Here is a 15253-nt window from a genome sequence, read left to right on the forward strand (position 1 = left end):
AGCACTTCCCAAGCCTCAGGTATCCAGGGTCTCCCTGTTCTTCCTAGAAGTAGGTTCCAGTGAACAGAAAGCCCACAGCATAACTAAGAAAAAGCTGTGTGTCTCTACCATGCTGGTGAATCCATGCTGCTCCTTGTCCTGCCACTCCTTGACATGGACGCTCTATTCTAACAGTGCCACTCTCTCATGTCACTGTCCCTCTGCCTGGTTCCTCCTCGTCTCTTATCTGCCTGGAGAGTCCCACTCCTTGGATGAGTCGCACCCAGAGCATCCCTCCCCCATCTCCTCAGGCTGGGTGTAGAGTGACCAGCTGTCCTAGTATGACTGGGCCTAACGGATGTTCTGGTTTGTGGGACTTTGGGTGGTATATCAGCTCAATCCCTTGCAAACCAGGATGGTTGGTCACCCTAGTTAGGCGTGTGGATTGCCCCTGCTTATGGCAAGCCCAGCAAGTATCCAAGCTGTCTTGCACTCATTGGTTCTCTCCTCTGCTCTTTCCCCAAAAGTAGTTATGACCCTCTGAGATGAAGCCCTGTGCCTTGTTCATCACTGTATTCTCAACATCTAGGCCTGGTACAGACCAGGTTGTGTGGTCAATGTTTGTGCAATGAATGTACGAGCCCAGACTCAGCATATTTAGGAGATGGCTCCTACCACCCAGCAATTAGAGAGGGGAGGCAACGCAGGCGGAGGACATCTACCAATGCAGCACATGAGCAAGACACAGGGCCTGAGACTAACTGAACCCTGGCCCACAGATGCCAAAGAACTGGTTTTGCTTGTTTGTTTCATTTGCCAGTCAGAAGCGTGGGGGATAATTTAGTGGAATCCCTTCACAGATAGGTTTAACTTGAAATAATTCAGCTATAGGTGCTTGGCAAACAATCAAATAGTGAACAGGTCCAAGAGAGAAGGAAATAATTTAGATGGCAGTTGGCTCCACTAGAAGGGCCACCTGGTGAGCACGGGCCCACAGTGGGTGTGAGGCGGGACAACGGGGGCACACTTCCCTCCTGCGTGTGTACCTCACACTGTGCTAGGATGATTATGGTTCTGGCATACAAAGTCACTTATTTTTCATGCAACCTGGTCCCTAAACTTACGAAAATGCCTTTATCTGGTAATCAACTGGGAAAAACATTGGCTGAACCCCATACTTTGTAAGTACTTATGAGATTTTCAAAGGTGGTTCTTACACACTAACTTTAGAGTCCCCAGATGGTGAGTCCCAGCTGCACCACTTCATAACTAAATGATCTTAAGTAGGTAATGACTTAACCTTGTAGAGCTTCCATTCTCATGGGCAAATGAAGGATAATCTCTCTCCCTCACAGGCTCACAGTGAGGATTAAACGAAGGGAATGTATGCACAACAGTTAGCAGACTGCTTGGTACAAAGTAAGTGCTCAATAAACCAAAGCTATTATTTTTAGTGGTGGTAATAGCACTGCTTTTATTTGGCATTTAAAGCTGTGTAGCTAATCTGGGCATTCCACCAGGTTGCTGAAGCAATAGACGGCCCCTTAATAAACAGCTTCCAGACAGCTTGTCATTTAAAATTGAATGCATTTTTGCTTCTCAGTTGTTGGACATATTATTTACTACCTGATGGTCTTGCTCTGGCCCAAACAAGCTAATTATTGCAATTCCAGAGTACATACCATCATCCAGAAATAGCTTTCTGTAGAGTGGGGACTGAAATTAACAGGCAATTAGCAAGTTTAAAAGGATTTCCTTTCCCCAACCCCACCCCTGGCACCTCTAACACATTAAAACTCATCACAGCAGTTATTTTAAGGAAATTCAGCAGAGGTACTTGCGGGGCCCGAGGTCATCTTGTGTTGGCCCTGGATAGATCATGAAATCCTGTTGCCAAGGAGCATGGTGGGAATGTGGCAGGAAGGCTAAAGTCAGGAAAGCCACCTCAGCCACTAAGTAGCCATATAGCCTGGGGCAAGCCACTACTCAACTCTGAGCTTCAGTTTCTTCATCAGTAAGGAAGTGGCCAGGCACGGTAGCTCACACCTGTAATCCAGAACTTGGGGAGGCCAAGGCCAGTGGATCCCTTGAGGTCAGGAGGTCAAGGCCAGTCTGGCCAACATGGAAAACCCCCATTTCCACTAAAACTACAAAAATTAGCCGGGCATGGTAGCAAACACCTGTAATCCCAGCTACTCAGGAGGCTGAGGCAGGAGGATGGCTTGAATCCAAGCGGAGGAGGTGGCATGAGCCAAGATCATGCCACTACTCCCAAGCCTGGGCAATAGAGACTCCATCTCAATAAATAAAGTTAAGAAGTTAGACTGCTCAATTCCTGAGACTCCTTCCAACCCAGCAATCTGATGTCCACACTGGGGCTGACCACTGAACTACATGGAGGCACATGCCTCAGTTTCCTTATCTATGCCATTCATCCAACAGCTATGTATCAATCCCTGTTAGGCACTAGGCACTGTGCTAGGTGTTTGGAAGAGTCATTCTCAGGCCTATCCTATCTCAGCAACCTGTAGGAATGTCCTCACCTCCAGAGTTAGCCCCCTTGGAAGGAAAATATTTAGTCCCACATTCATTTCTTTCCTATATGAACCTGGAATCACTGGGGGCAGCCTCTCTGAACTGCCCCATTTTCTGAAAAGTGTCCGAAGTACAGCCCAGGCATGGGGCATTCAGCACAAAGGGCCCAAGTCTTGAGAGGGAGTAGTTTAGGAGTGAAGAAATCCCAGCCTCCCACTATCCAGTCTTAAGGTAAAAAGAATTGTACAGATGAGCACCTTTCTTCCCCTTGGTATTTCCCTTTGGCATGACCCAAAGACCACTCCCATAAAGGGCCATACCCTAGTGTTTTCTGACAATCTAGGGATGAATTCCCTATTACATCTCAGGATGGGAGAAAAACAGGATTTGGGAGTTCTGGTTTAATCACTAAATGAACTTAATCTTGACTTCTGGTTTTGTCACCTGCAAAAGGCAAGTGGTCTTGATGGCTACTTGATAAAGCTGTCTGCGGGCCAAATGAGAGTGTGCCTCTGCAAGTGCATTGTAAACTGCAAAAATAATTGTGGTTCTCTCTGGGCCGCCTTCTACTTCACAACAATACTGAGCTGACCTTACAGATAAGCTGAACAGATGGTTGCCTCCATGGTAGTATTTGAACAGCACCAGAAAGTTTCACCTCTCCAAAGCATCTTTCTGCTGGCCTGAAATTCAACCATTAGGGATTCATTTTGTGGGGGGGGGGGGGGGCTTACAAGCTTCCCAGGGTTCAGGAGCACTCTATTAAATAGCTGTTGTAATCACCCAGCAGGTTCTTCCTATTCTCTGCATAGACAAAACCAGTTCACCAAGACCATGCTATTGTAGTAGAGTTTAACACAAAGCCAGCTACGCAGAAGACAGTTATTACTCCAATCAGTCTCCCTGAATGCCAGAGGTTAGGGTTTTTCAAGGATAGTTTGATGTACAGGGGATTAGGGAATGGGTGCTGCAGATTGGTTGGGGATGAAATCATAGGGTTGTGGAAAACGGTCCTCGTGCACTCAGTTGGCCTCTGGGTGGGGGCCCCAAGACTGGCTGAGTCATGAGCCTCAAGTCCGGATGTAGTCAGTCTAAAAAACATCTCAAAAGATCCATCTTAGGCTCTACAATAGTGATGTTATCTACAGGAGCAATTAGGCAAGTCACAAATCTTGTGACCTCTGGCCACATGACCCCTGAGCAGTAAGGGATGATAGAAAATTTGCCTATATCTTAGCAGAACTCAGGCCCCTTTCATAATCCTGACCTTCTGGCCTTTCATTGGTTTTGCAAAAGTGGTTGAGTTTGGGGAGTGGCTATTATCCTTGCTGTAAGGTTAAACTATAAACTAAATTCCTCCCAAAGTTAGCTTGGCCTACACCTAGGAATGACCAAGGACAGCTTGGAGGTTAAAAGCAAGATGGAGTCAACTATGTCAGATTTCTCTGTCATCATTTCACAAAGGCAGTTTCACTGTGACCTGCTAATACTGTGGGAAAAAAAAAAACAGTACTCATTGGGCCTTAAGCATATTCTAGGTTCTTTGCAATACTTAATTTTGTTTTTAATCTCAAACCAGTCTGAGACAGGATTTACTATTCAGCACATTTTTAAAACTGGGAAAATGAGTCTCGAGATGTTTAGGAAACTTGCTAAAAGGTCACATGAGTGACAGGGTTAGGACTTAAACATACGTGGGGTCGGGAAGATGGCAGGCACAGGGTATCAGGCCAGGCGAGATGCCCTAGAGCCAGCGACACTCAGCCTACTTCTTCTAAGAGCCGGTCACCTCCATAAGGACAGCCAGAGCTTCTGCCAGGAAAGAAAGAACGTTGATGCTATTCGTTTTCCAAAAGAGCGTATCTCCTCCGGCTAATCTGAACATATTTCTTACAGGGCTCTTGAATGCCCCTTTGTAGCTGAGTGGGTGAAACGGCATCACCAACATTTGGCCCTGCTGCTCCACTGAGAGCCGGCGCCGTTCGCGGGATAATTATCCTGTAGTCTTCTCACCTCCGGAGAGAATGCAAGGCGCCCTCCTTCCAAATCTGGCCCGTCACGCCAGCACCACTTATTTTTAGAAGCTGTTTTCCCCTCATAGTTTCACAACCTCTAATCTGCCACTCTCCAGTGAATATAAATTAAAACACAACAATGAAATATGGAGAAATGTTTTCTCCCGTCATCTCCAGCTCTCTGAACCCGGGGCTGGGAGTGGGTGGAGCGCCTGATTTGTCTCCCAGGCGACACGGAAAGGGAGGCAGTGAGACGTGCTACCTGGTCGCTTCCGGCTCTGATGAACCACTGCCAACCAGTTATTAGGGAGGAGGGCAGCACTTGCAAAAATTTCAGGTCTCTGAGAGCCCAGAGCCTGAGAAGTGTGGAGGATACTAATTACACCCAGGTGGAAGCCTGGCCACAGCTCACCTCCTAAGGAAAGAGCGAGCCCATTAAATAGCCAGGAAGGAATGGAGTTCACAGGGGATTAGATTTCTAGATTATAGCCTCAGAGTCATTCTCAAATTTATCTCCTAAAATCTGGAGGTCAAGGAACAAAAGCACCCTTGAAGAACAGGTAAAGGGAGCCTAGTCTGAATTCTTAGCTCCTGACAGCCAGGCCGCAAGAGGACAGACATCCCGTGCACACACGCCCGCCCCATCGCCAAAGAAAGCTCTAGAGCTAGACACTAAGACTGGCCTTTCATGAAATGACAGCACCTGCCAAACACAATAGGGAAATAGTTAGTCCAGCCAGGCAGTGCCATAGAGTGGTCAGAGCATGGGAATTTCAACCAGACAGCAGCAGGCTTTAATCCTCACTCTACTCTCCCCAGATGTGTCACCAAGGCAAGTCACTCAGCTTCTCTGAGGCTCAGTTTCCTGGCCTGTAGAGTGGGAATAATTATAATACTATCTTGGTTGTCAGGTTTAAAAGACCAAATGAATGTCACTGCCTGGCAGACTACTTAAAACAATAAGAGGTGCTAAAGTTACTTTAAACCAACCCTCTCCACCCTCTCCTTCCCCACCTCAGTTTCATACCCCAGAGACCAAATTCCTGATGGATTCCTAAATGATATCTCTGCCAAATACTGGTGCCAGGTGCTGGGCAAGGCACAGTTTTGCAACCAGCTGTCAGGCAGCAACAACTTCACAGTCGTACTTTTATTCAGTGTGTGGTAAAACTTCTGGGACAAGAGTCAAAGTCGTAGGGCTTTAGTGGGAAACTGCCATTGCCTGACCAGAGGTACAAAGCACTGGCCCTTCCCTCATCCCTGGCCTGACCTAAGAGGGCTGGGGTACCACAGGACTGTTGACCCCACTGAGAGCTCAGGGTGCCAGAAACACTGCCTGCCACGTGATTCCTATTGGTCCTTCCAGAGATGCTAACAGGCCTGGAGGCTGGAGGTCTCTCTGCCCACACTTTCACACATGACCTGGAGCAGGGGGTCCCAGCTCTGTAGCTGCATTTCTGACCCAGTTGGATACCTTGACATGGTCCCAGCAAGCAACAGAGCACCCATTGTACAGCCTTCCGCAGCCCCAGAGAGGGACTGTCCCTGCCAAGAACAGAGGTGCCACCCAGAATCTGACAGCAGGGGAGGCTCCCCAAGCATTCTACCCAGAAGAACAAGCACCCTCCCCAGATGGCCTGTGGCCCACCCTGCCCTCAGTTCCTAGCAGATCCTCAACTTGGCCTGCTTTGATGTTTGTGAATGGCAGGTAGGAAAGGTCAGGCAAGTGGAAGAAACCTAAACCATGCTCTCTATGGCCATGGAAGCTTCCTAGGTATTATTACATAGCTGTACTATATTAATATTACTGTCATTAATTGATATTATTGTAATGTTACTATAATATACATAGCCAAAATATAAACACATTATAAAGCTGTAATAGCTTATCTTTATTCTACTATGTGGCAAGTCTGTACTAAGCATTCTCCTACTCTAAACCCTCACAAAAGTATTAGGTATGAACTATCATTGAATTTCGTTTTACAAACAAGGACAATCCAAAAAGGCTAAGTTACTTGCCCAAGGCCACACAGTCCACAAGAGCCCAAGTTCCCACTCAGGCCCATTCTCTTAGCTCTGTGCCACCCAGCTCTGCAAATGTAGCCACCCAAAGCCAATAAAGCCAGTGGTAGAGTTCTAAAACCAAATCTAGGGCTCTGTCCCACCAATCTCCACCTGGTGCCTGGAATTCCTTTATTTTTGTTTTTTTGTTCTGTTTTGTTTTAAAGTTTCACCCCCCCTCCTTAAACCCAAATATCCCTGGGACAGGATGGAAATCCATAAACAGGTGCCTGAGTAAGACATCATTCACAGAGCCTTTTCCTCCTGACAGCTGGCCAAGAACAAGAGAGGGGGCCCTGGGCAAATCTGCAGGATTACATCAGAGCTTATTTTCCCCCGCATGCCCCTAATTTTCTACATGCTCTTCCATTCCTGATCGATTCCTAAATGATATCTCTGCTAAATCCTGGTGCCAGGTGCTCTTCCATTCTCCCAGTGATCCAGAACTTTCTTGCTGTCATGAAGAAAACTGATTTAATAAGTAAACTCATACTTAGGAAGCTTCCCATCCACCCTGGCCCCCCATGGTATCTCACCACGTCATCATCAGACCGAAAGAACCCATACCCTCATCAGTGATGACTCAGCAAAATCAACTTCACATGATTAGGAAGCTCACATGACTAGCAAGGCAAGGAGGTTCTCTCTGCCGGCCACCTCCTCCCCCCAGCACTCCACCACAGCCTGCCTACTGTCTGCCTGTTTGGACTAGCAGCTGGTGCTGTGGGATCTTTAACTCCACTGAAATTATGTCACAAAATTGGGGCATCGTAGGGAACCTAGGAAAACAGACAAGAAATAAAGACTCCATATGTGCCTGGCCCACACCCGAGTTTGGCTCACTATGCACACATTAGATCCTGCCATTCACAATTTAAAAAATATATGTATTTATTTTGTGTATATATACATATATACACACCTAGGAAAAAAAGTATGTATTTTGTATATATACAAAATTTATTACGTATAAATAAAATTTATACAAAATTTATTACGTATAAAATTTATACAAAATTTATTACGTATAAAATTTATACAAAATTTATTACGTATAAAATTTATACAAAATTTATTACGTATAAAATTTATACAAAATTTATTACGTATAAATAAAATTTATACAAAATTTATTACGTATAAATAAAATTTATACAAAATTTTTTACGTATAAATAAAATTTATACAAAATTTATTACGTATAAATAAAATTTATACAAAATTTATTACGTATAAATAAAATTTATACAAAATTTATTACGTATAAATAAAATTTATACAAAATTTATTACGTATAAATAAAATTTATACAAAATTTATTACGTATAAATAAAATTTATACAAAATTTATTACGTATAAATAAAATTTATACAAAATTTATTACGTATAAATAAAATTTATACAAAATTTTGTATATATTTGTATATGTGAAATATTTTTTAAATGTTAATATATCTATAATATTTATATATTTGAATATATAAGTTTATATATATTTATATGGCTCAGTATAAAAGAAATTGAAACCTCCTTAAGCATGAACAACTCCCACGGGTGTTTTTTTCATGAGACGCACAGGAAGATGGCAATGGGTACTGAAAGGAATGAATTGCTTGTGAGGGAACTTTATTTACTAGAACAACCCCAGGTAGGAGGAGAGGTTTTAAGAAATGAGAGTAGGGGTTCTGGAGGAGGTCACCTTGCCTCCTAGTACAGAGGCAAGACTCCACTGAGGCTGGAGAATAATGCTCATGAGGAGATTGGCAGGCCCCAGATCCCTGCAGCTACTGGGACAGAGGCTTCAGTTCCTTGCCATGGGGGCCTCTCCCTAAAGCTGCTCACAACATGGCAGTTGGCTTCTCCCATAGCAAGAGAGAGAATCCCCAGAGAGAGCAAGAGGCTCCACAATGGAAGGCCTAGTCTTTCACAATCTAATCCCAGCAGTGACATACCCATCACTTCTGCTCTGTTATTGGTCAGACCAACCCTGGTGCAATGTGGGACAGGACCACACAGGGTACAAATCCTGGGAGGCAGGGGCCCTTGGGCCATTTGAAGGCTGGTTACTCCAGCAGGTACAGAGTATGGTGAGCCCACATGAGGAGGTGCCCAGATTGCAGCCATAGATCCTTGGGCAGGTCATCCAACCTCATTTACGCTGTTTGCACTTACAGAAAATGAGAATAATAGACTCGTCAGGGCTTGGCAATGCCTATGAAAGTGCATTGAACAAAGGGAAGTATGCTGCAGATATAAGACAACATGGTTTTGATTGTAATTACTAGTACCAGTAGCACATAGTTGTGAGGACTCCTATTCTGTTGAGCTAACAGCCCTGACCCACCTGTATCAATCAGTGCCAATGTATATTTCACACTGTCAATACCCAGTGTCAGATAATGAAGTTTTGCAAAATACAGCTTGGGTGGGATCTCTTTAATGACCTGTTAAAACTGATTTATAGTTAGCTTTTTACCTGAATGCACATAAGGAATCTACAGTTCTTGCTAGTTCTTGCTTGGAAATGATCTGTTTCTTCATCTGAATGTCCTCCCTTCATCTGATTTCCTTAGCAACCCTGGTTTTTCTGTTTTGATTGACAATACAAAATTAAATATTAGTCTAGTCCCTCACTGGGCTATCACAGGTTCCAAAACACCCAGCCCTCATGTCATTGATCCAACATCAACCGTTCCACCGGTCCTTCCCTCCCCTGCCCCCTTACCCTGCCCTAAGGGCTCTCAAGACAGACCTGTTTAACTCTGGGCATTTAGAACACAGAAGACTTTCTCACCAGGGAATCTCTCTTTCTAAAATCCCCACAGAGCTGGTCAAGCAAGAAGAGCACTGGACTACGCATCAAGACCTGGGGTGCTGATCCTGACTCTCATCCTTGACTGCAGTGTGGGCTGGGCAGGTCACTTCACTGCTCTAAGCGATTTAGTTCTGGTTTTGAAAGACTGGGTGATTCCACCCATTATTCACTGAGCACCTCTGGGCCTTCTACTATGGCCTCCTCCCTTTCCTGCCCTGCAGCTCCCTGCCAAAAACAAAGCCTATGCAACCTTCGTAGATACTCTTCATAGAATCTGTTTCTCTCCCTGTGGGCTCTTTCCTTCTGAGCACTGGCAGGACTTAACCATATGTTCTAGGCATTGGGTGTGAAACCAGAAAGGCTTGGTGCTGGAAATTTAGCCTCATCTTCCCAACCACCATAGCTAACTCTTGTCAAGTACTTGCTCTGTGTGCCAGGCACTGTTCTACCTCATTAAAACTTCACAGCAACGCTGAAGTGGCTATTATCATCTTCATTTTATAGATGAGGGAATTGAGGCTCAGAGAGAGTAAGTAACTTATTCAAAGTCACCCAGCCCACATGAGGCAGAGCCAGGATTCATGCCCAAGCAGTCCGGAACCCAAGCACACTGTCTTGGGACTGGATTTTCTTTCCCCATGAAGAATGTAAATTTCTTAATCACAGGCCCTGTTTATTTTACACACAGTCAGCATCTAGAAGTCTTTGTTAACTGATTACAGGTTTCTGTAATTCTAGGCATGTTAAGCATAGGGTCAAGCATAAACTCTGTCCCTACCTTTCCAGAACATATGCTCTGATATATTATAGCAGACAAATGCAAAATTTCCAAGACTCGTGGGATTTAGAAGGGATTTTTCTCAACTCTTCTTTTCCAAATAAGAAAAGGGAAGCTTGAGGAGATTAAGTTACTTCTGACCACATAGCTCCCTGCTGCAGAACCAGGACAGAAACCCAAGCCTTCTCATCCCTATCACGAGTTGGATCTAGGGCCGTGGTTCTCAGTGGTTCTCAACTGGGATGGTTTCGCTCCCTCACCCCATGGGACATTTGGCAATATCTGGGGGCATCTTTGCTTGGCACAGCTGGAGAAGAGGATGTTACTGGTATCTAGTGAGAAGCCAGGGGTGCTGTTAAACATCCTACAATGCACCAGACAGCCTTCACAGTAGAATCGTGTGGCCCAAAATGTCAATAGTTCTGAAGTTGAGAGATCCATTCTGTGGGATTTACCAGTTCCTCTAAGGCTCTTTGTTTCTGTATCTTTACAAGCAGTCATCTACAGTTGGACACCTTGTCTTATTCATCCTTGGCTCCAGTGCTCAGAGAAGTGCCTGGCACGTAATAAAAGCTCATTGAACAAGGGAGGGAAGGAGAGAGGGAGAAAAGGAAGGGAAAGAATGACAGAAAAAGATATCAGGCTTTCCTGGCAGGCAAAGAAAGTCCAACACTATAAATCAAGACCTCTGTTCATAAAACAGAAGATGTCTGACTGTTTGAAATCAATTCTTGTATATCATTCCAGAGAGAAGACTAACTCCGAATACCTTAATTATGCGTTAGCACAATTTAGACGAATACTCACAAAATTAAGCAGAGAACCCAAGCCCTGCTACAGAAGTCTTCCCCCTCTTAAAAAAAAAAAAAAAAAAAAAAAATTAAGATGGAGTCTCCCTCTGTCACCCAGGCTGGAGTGCAGTGGTTCAATCTCTCCAGGGATTACAGGTCTGCGCCACTGCATCCGGCTAATTTTTGTATTTTTAGTAGAGATAGGGTTTCACTATGTTGGCCAAGCTGGTCTCCAACCCCTGACCTCAGGTTATCCACCCGCCTCAGCCTCCCAAAGTGCTGGGATTACAGGCATAAACCACCGCGCCCGGCCCTTTTAAAGTAAATCTTGATTGATGGACATGATGAAGTCCGTGAGGTACAAATGCACTGCCTTTTACAAAAGTAACTGGTTCCTTGGAGGTGTCCATTGGGAAGATGGCAGTAGTTAGAGCTGCCACTGAGGAAGACATAATAGGCAGCTCTCATTCCAAGGCAGCTGAGCCACGGAAGAAGGCTGGCCTGAGTGGTCAGTGTGCAGTAAATCCAAATCTTTAAATGCAGTTCATGCTTCACCCCCGACCGAATGACAAATGGCTCCCCCGTCAGAGCAAGCTGGCAGGTGATGCACCACTCCTCCCCTCCCCTGCCACCCGTGGTGGGACAATCTGTCAGCAGCCACTAATTCTCAGGAATGGATGGGGAAGTGGGGGAAGTCAGGCTGTGTTTATTGGACAAGGAGAAGGGGTCTCTGAGACCAAAGACCTTCTTGGGAAATGCAGCTCCTGCCCTCCGCAGCAAATAATGCTCAATGACCAGTCAGGGAGAGCTTGTCTGTGCTCTCTTCAAGCTATAGGGAGCATCTAGAAAATGCCTTGAAACCGTCAGATGGAAACATCCTCTCATCTTCCTCCCTCCTGGAAGCAATGTGCTCCGCTGCTCTTCCAAACCCTTCCTGTCTCTACTGGTACACCTCTCCAAAGCCCTCTGGATACCTCCCATGATACGCCTTTCCCAGGCTCCAGGTCGGCACAATGCTCTCCCCACTCTGTTCCCCAAATGCATACCTGTCTCCATCGCAGACACCTTCACATGCCTGGCTGGCAGGAGCTCAGCCGTGCCCATCTGCCTGTCTTTGTTCTGCGACCACCTTCAGGGTCCTCCCTTGGGCTCAGCAGTGAGCTGACTTGCCATGGAGCCAATGGAGCTTAGGTGTCAAGATCCTTCACGTGCACAAGCCCCTTTCAACCTCCTCTCCCCCAACACACAATTATGTATTCATGATGTATTTTTTTTCTTAAAGAGGACCTCCAAATTATATCTAAGATTCAGGCTCTGTAGAACCTGGCTCTTTCCGGCCAAAATATGATCTTTACAGAGCTCAACATGCCTTGCACACACTAGGTGTTTAATAAGAGCTGAAGGATCAAAGAGAATGGATCCTGACCATGATTACAATTAATTAAGAAAGAGTGATTAACAGGAAAGGGAAGATTTGTGTTTCTCTCAGGCGGGCTTTCATAATTCTTCCTCTACCATCAAACTGAAAAAAGCCAACAGTCTCCCCTATCTCAAATCCAGGATCCTCGGAAGGGCTTGTTAAGTCACAGCCAGCTGGACCCCACCTCGCAAGGATATGGTTCAATAGGTCTAGAGCGGGACTTACAATCTGCATTTCTAACAAATTCCTGGTGATGTTGCCGCTGCTGGTCCGAGGCCCTCACTCTGAGAATCACTTTGAGCCTCTGCCTTATCAATAGGGGCCATATTGCCCCCAAGAGGGTGAAATTGTATCTTGAGGTGGGTGATGAAAAAAGTTTTTATTATAAAGCAGATATATATATATACACACACACATATATATACAGTACACAAACAGGGTGCAGTATATCCCTGGTGTTAAAACTTCACGGGTAGACAATTAGGGGGTAAAAATGTCTAGAAAGACTCTTTAGGGGGGCAATCATGATAAAACATTGAGAAACACTGACCTGGCCCAAGTGCCTACTTGGTGCTTACTCCCCGGCAGCTGAGCCAGAAGCCCTCACCTGCAGAGACCTGCAGCCCACACCATCTGATACTGTGGAAGAAGCATTAGACTGGGAGTCACAAAACCCAGGTTCAAATCCTAGCTCTGCAGTAACTTCAGGCCTTCCCAGCCACACCCACTTCAGCTTCTGTACTGAAAGAGACAAAGTTACAACCAAAACTGCCAGGAAAAGAATGCTGTGCGTGCTTGGAAGAGATACATGAGGGGGTTGTTTATACAAATAGGAGTGAGCAATACTCCACAGGGCATTGTTGAGTAGCAAAAGCAACACATTAAACCATCTCCCAAGGAGGCTGGGCCTGTCAACGGCCTTGCTTCGCTGAGCATGGAAAAGCACGTGTCAGGCAGAGCAGGATTACTCGGCACAAGAGAGGCCAGGCTGGGGTGGGAAGAATGGAGAGACAGTGCCTGCCAGTGACAGGCTGGGGCAGGGCGAGAACACCAGGGAACATGCACATCGATCCTGATTTGAGCAAGTGTTCTCAGAGGCAGCTCTATAAATTCCTTCACCACCCCTAAGAATTTTGTACTTTGTCGCCTGCCTCTAAACAATGCCTTTGGGGACAGCAGATTCTTTGGGGGTAGAGCCAAAAGAGGCTGAGTCTACTTTAATGTTATGCTGGCTCAAAAACAGACTCACACATAGTGGGGACCACCAGACTCCTGGGTTACAAGTCTTGTGTCTCTGTTAACTATGTGTCCAATCTCCCAGGCCCTAAACTAGGATTCTTTAGGAATGAGTATGTAACAGGAAAGGGAAGATCTGTGTTTCCCTGAAGCAGCTTTCATAATTCTTCTACCATCAACCTGAAAAGAACCAATAGTCTCCTCTATCTCTAAACCAGATTCCCATTTCTTCCTTAGAAACTATGTCCAGTCAGCCACCGAACCCTATAAGTTGATCCCAGTGGATCAACTCTTCCGCTCCAGTTTCTCTGCGCACCTAGGAACTGGTCCCTGTGTCTCTCCTGGGGGGATCCATTTCTTATCCAGGCCCCAGCTCTGCCTGTCCAGCCCAGGAGCCACCCGAAATGCTAAATCTGTCTTCTTGCTAAACAAGTTGGATTGTCATAACTGTATAGCCCTGGTCTAAGTGAGGTTGGATAACAGAAGTGGTCTAGGAAAACTGTGTCCTGGGGAGGAGGTTAAGTGATAAATAGGATGTGGTCACGGTGTCCTAGGCAGTAGCCCCTCGCAATGCCAGTGGACGTCAGGATCACGAATCAGGGAGGTCTGATTCGGTACAAGACATGAGTTGGGGAGGTCTGATTTGGTACAAGAGATCCAGAACTTGTGTCCAGCTGGAGTAAGGAGAGTAAGGTATAGCAGAGACAGGACAAAGTAAATTGGACCTCAGAGACAGGGCACGGGGCAGAGTCTGATTCCAACTGAAACATAAGGATCCCCACATCCCTCAACAGTCCCTCAGATGGTGAGGTTTAGGACACAGTAAGGAGGGGTAGAAAGAGCATGGGTTTGGGTATGTCTTCCCTCATGAAAACCATGGAGCCAGGAGCAGTAGTGTTACAGTGATGTCATCCCCTGAGGCTCAGTTTCCTCGTAGGTAAGGTGGGAATGGAAATGACTGCTGCATAGGCTGTGAGATGATTTTGTGAGATGTAAGCGCCCAACAGATGGTGGTGATGACGATGTTGGAATCAGGTGACTCTAGCCCCTTCACTGTCACGCTTGCTCTCGTCTGAACGTGCTTCCATGTCTCCATGTTGCTCTTGTGTCCACAAGCAAAAGCAATAATCCATTGCCATTTAACCAGCACAAAACTGGATGAGGCTGTCGCCTTCCTTTTCTAAAACACATGCTTCAGACAGCACAGTCTACAGTCACTTGAGGGCTGGGAGAAGATGCTGTACAATATTTACTCCTGTTGAAAATTATAATCAATAAGTCCCTGACTGTTTTCATATGTGCTGCTACTAAGCTACCACTCCCTGACCTTGAGCAGATAGATTTGGGATCCACGTGTAGCCCTGTTAAATTTTATCTTTTCAGATTTAGTCTCTCCCTCTCTCCTCTCCCCCCACCACCCCCCTCTCCCCCCACCACCCCCCTTCTCATCCTTTGTGACACTTTTAGATTTGATATCTCTTCTAGCTTCTTGACATCTGAAATGTGGTGAACTCATCCTCTATATTATCCAAATCAATCACAAAACTCTTGACTAAGACAAAGCCACGTCAAACCACAGGAACCCCTACCCCCTTGGAAGACACACCAGGCCATTCATT

The 15253-nt window shown here is 45.6% G+C and overlaps 1 protein-coding gene and 1 long non-coding RNA gene across 4 annotated transcripts in view; one reads left to right on the forward strand and one right to left on the reverse strand.

The window, feature by feature from the left end:
- Nucleotides 1–13045, reverse strand: part of LOC104002321 (uncharacterized) — a 64513-nt gene extending 51468 nt beyond the window's left edge. Inside the window, exons 1-2 of the long non-coding RNA XR_674554.3 lie at nt 12949–13045; nt 9071–9181 (exon numbers count right to left, since the gene is read on the reverse strand). This is a non-coding gene — a long non-coding RNA (uncharacterized LOC104002321). The remainder of the gene's footprint in view (nt 1–9070; nt 9182–12948) is intronic.
- Nucleotides 1–15253, forward strand: part of LIPC (lipase C, hepatic type) — a 159128-nt gene that overhangs the window by 75887 nt on the left and 67988 nt on the right. The window lies entirely within an intron of this gene.

Source organism: Pan troglodytes, chromosome 16, assembly GCF_028858775.2.
Source record: "Pan troglodytes isolate AG18354 chromosome 16, NHGRI_mPanTro3-v2.0_pri, whole genome shotgun sequence".
In the NCBI taxonomy this organism is placed as follows: Eukaryota; Metazoa; Chordata; class Mammalia; order Primates; family Hominidae; genus Pan; species Pan troglodytes.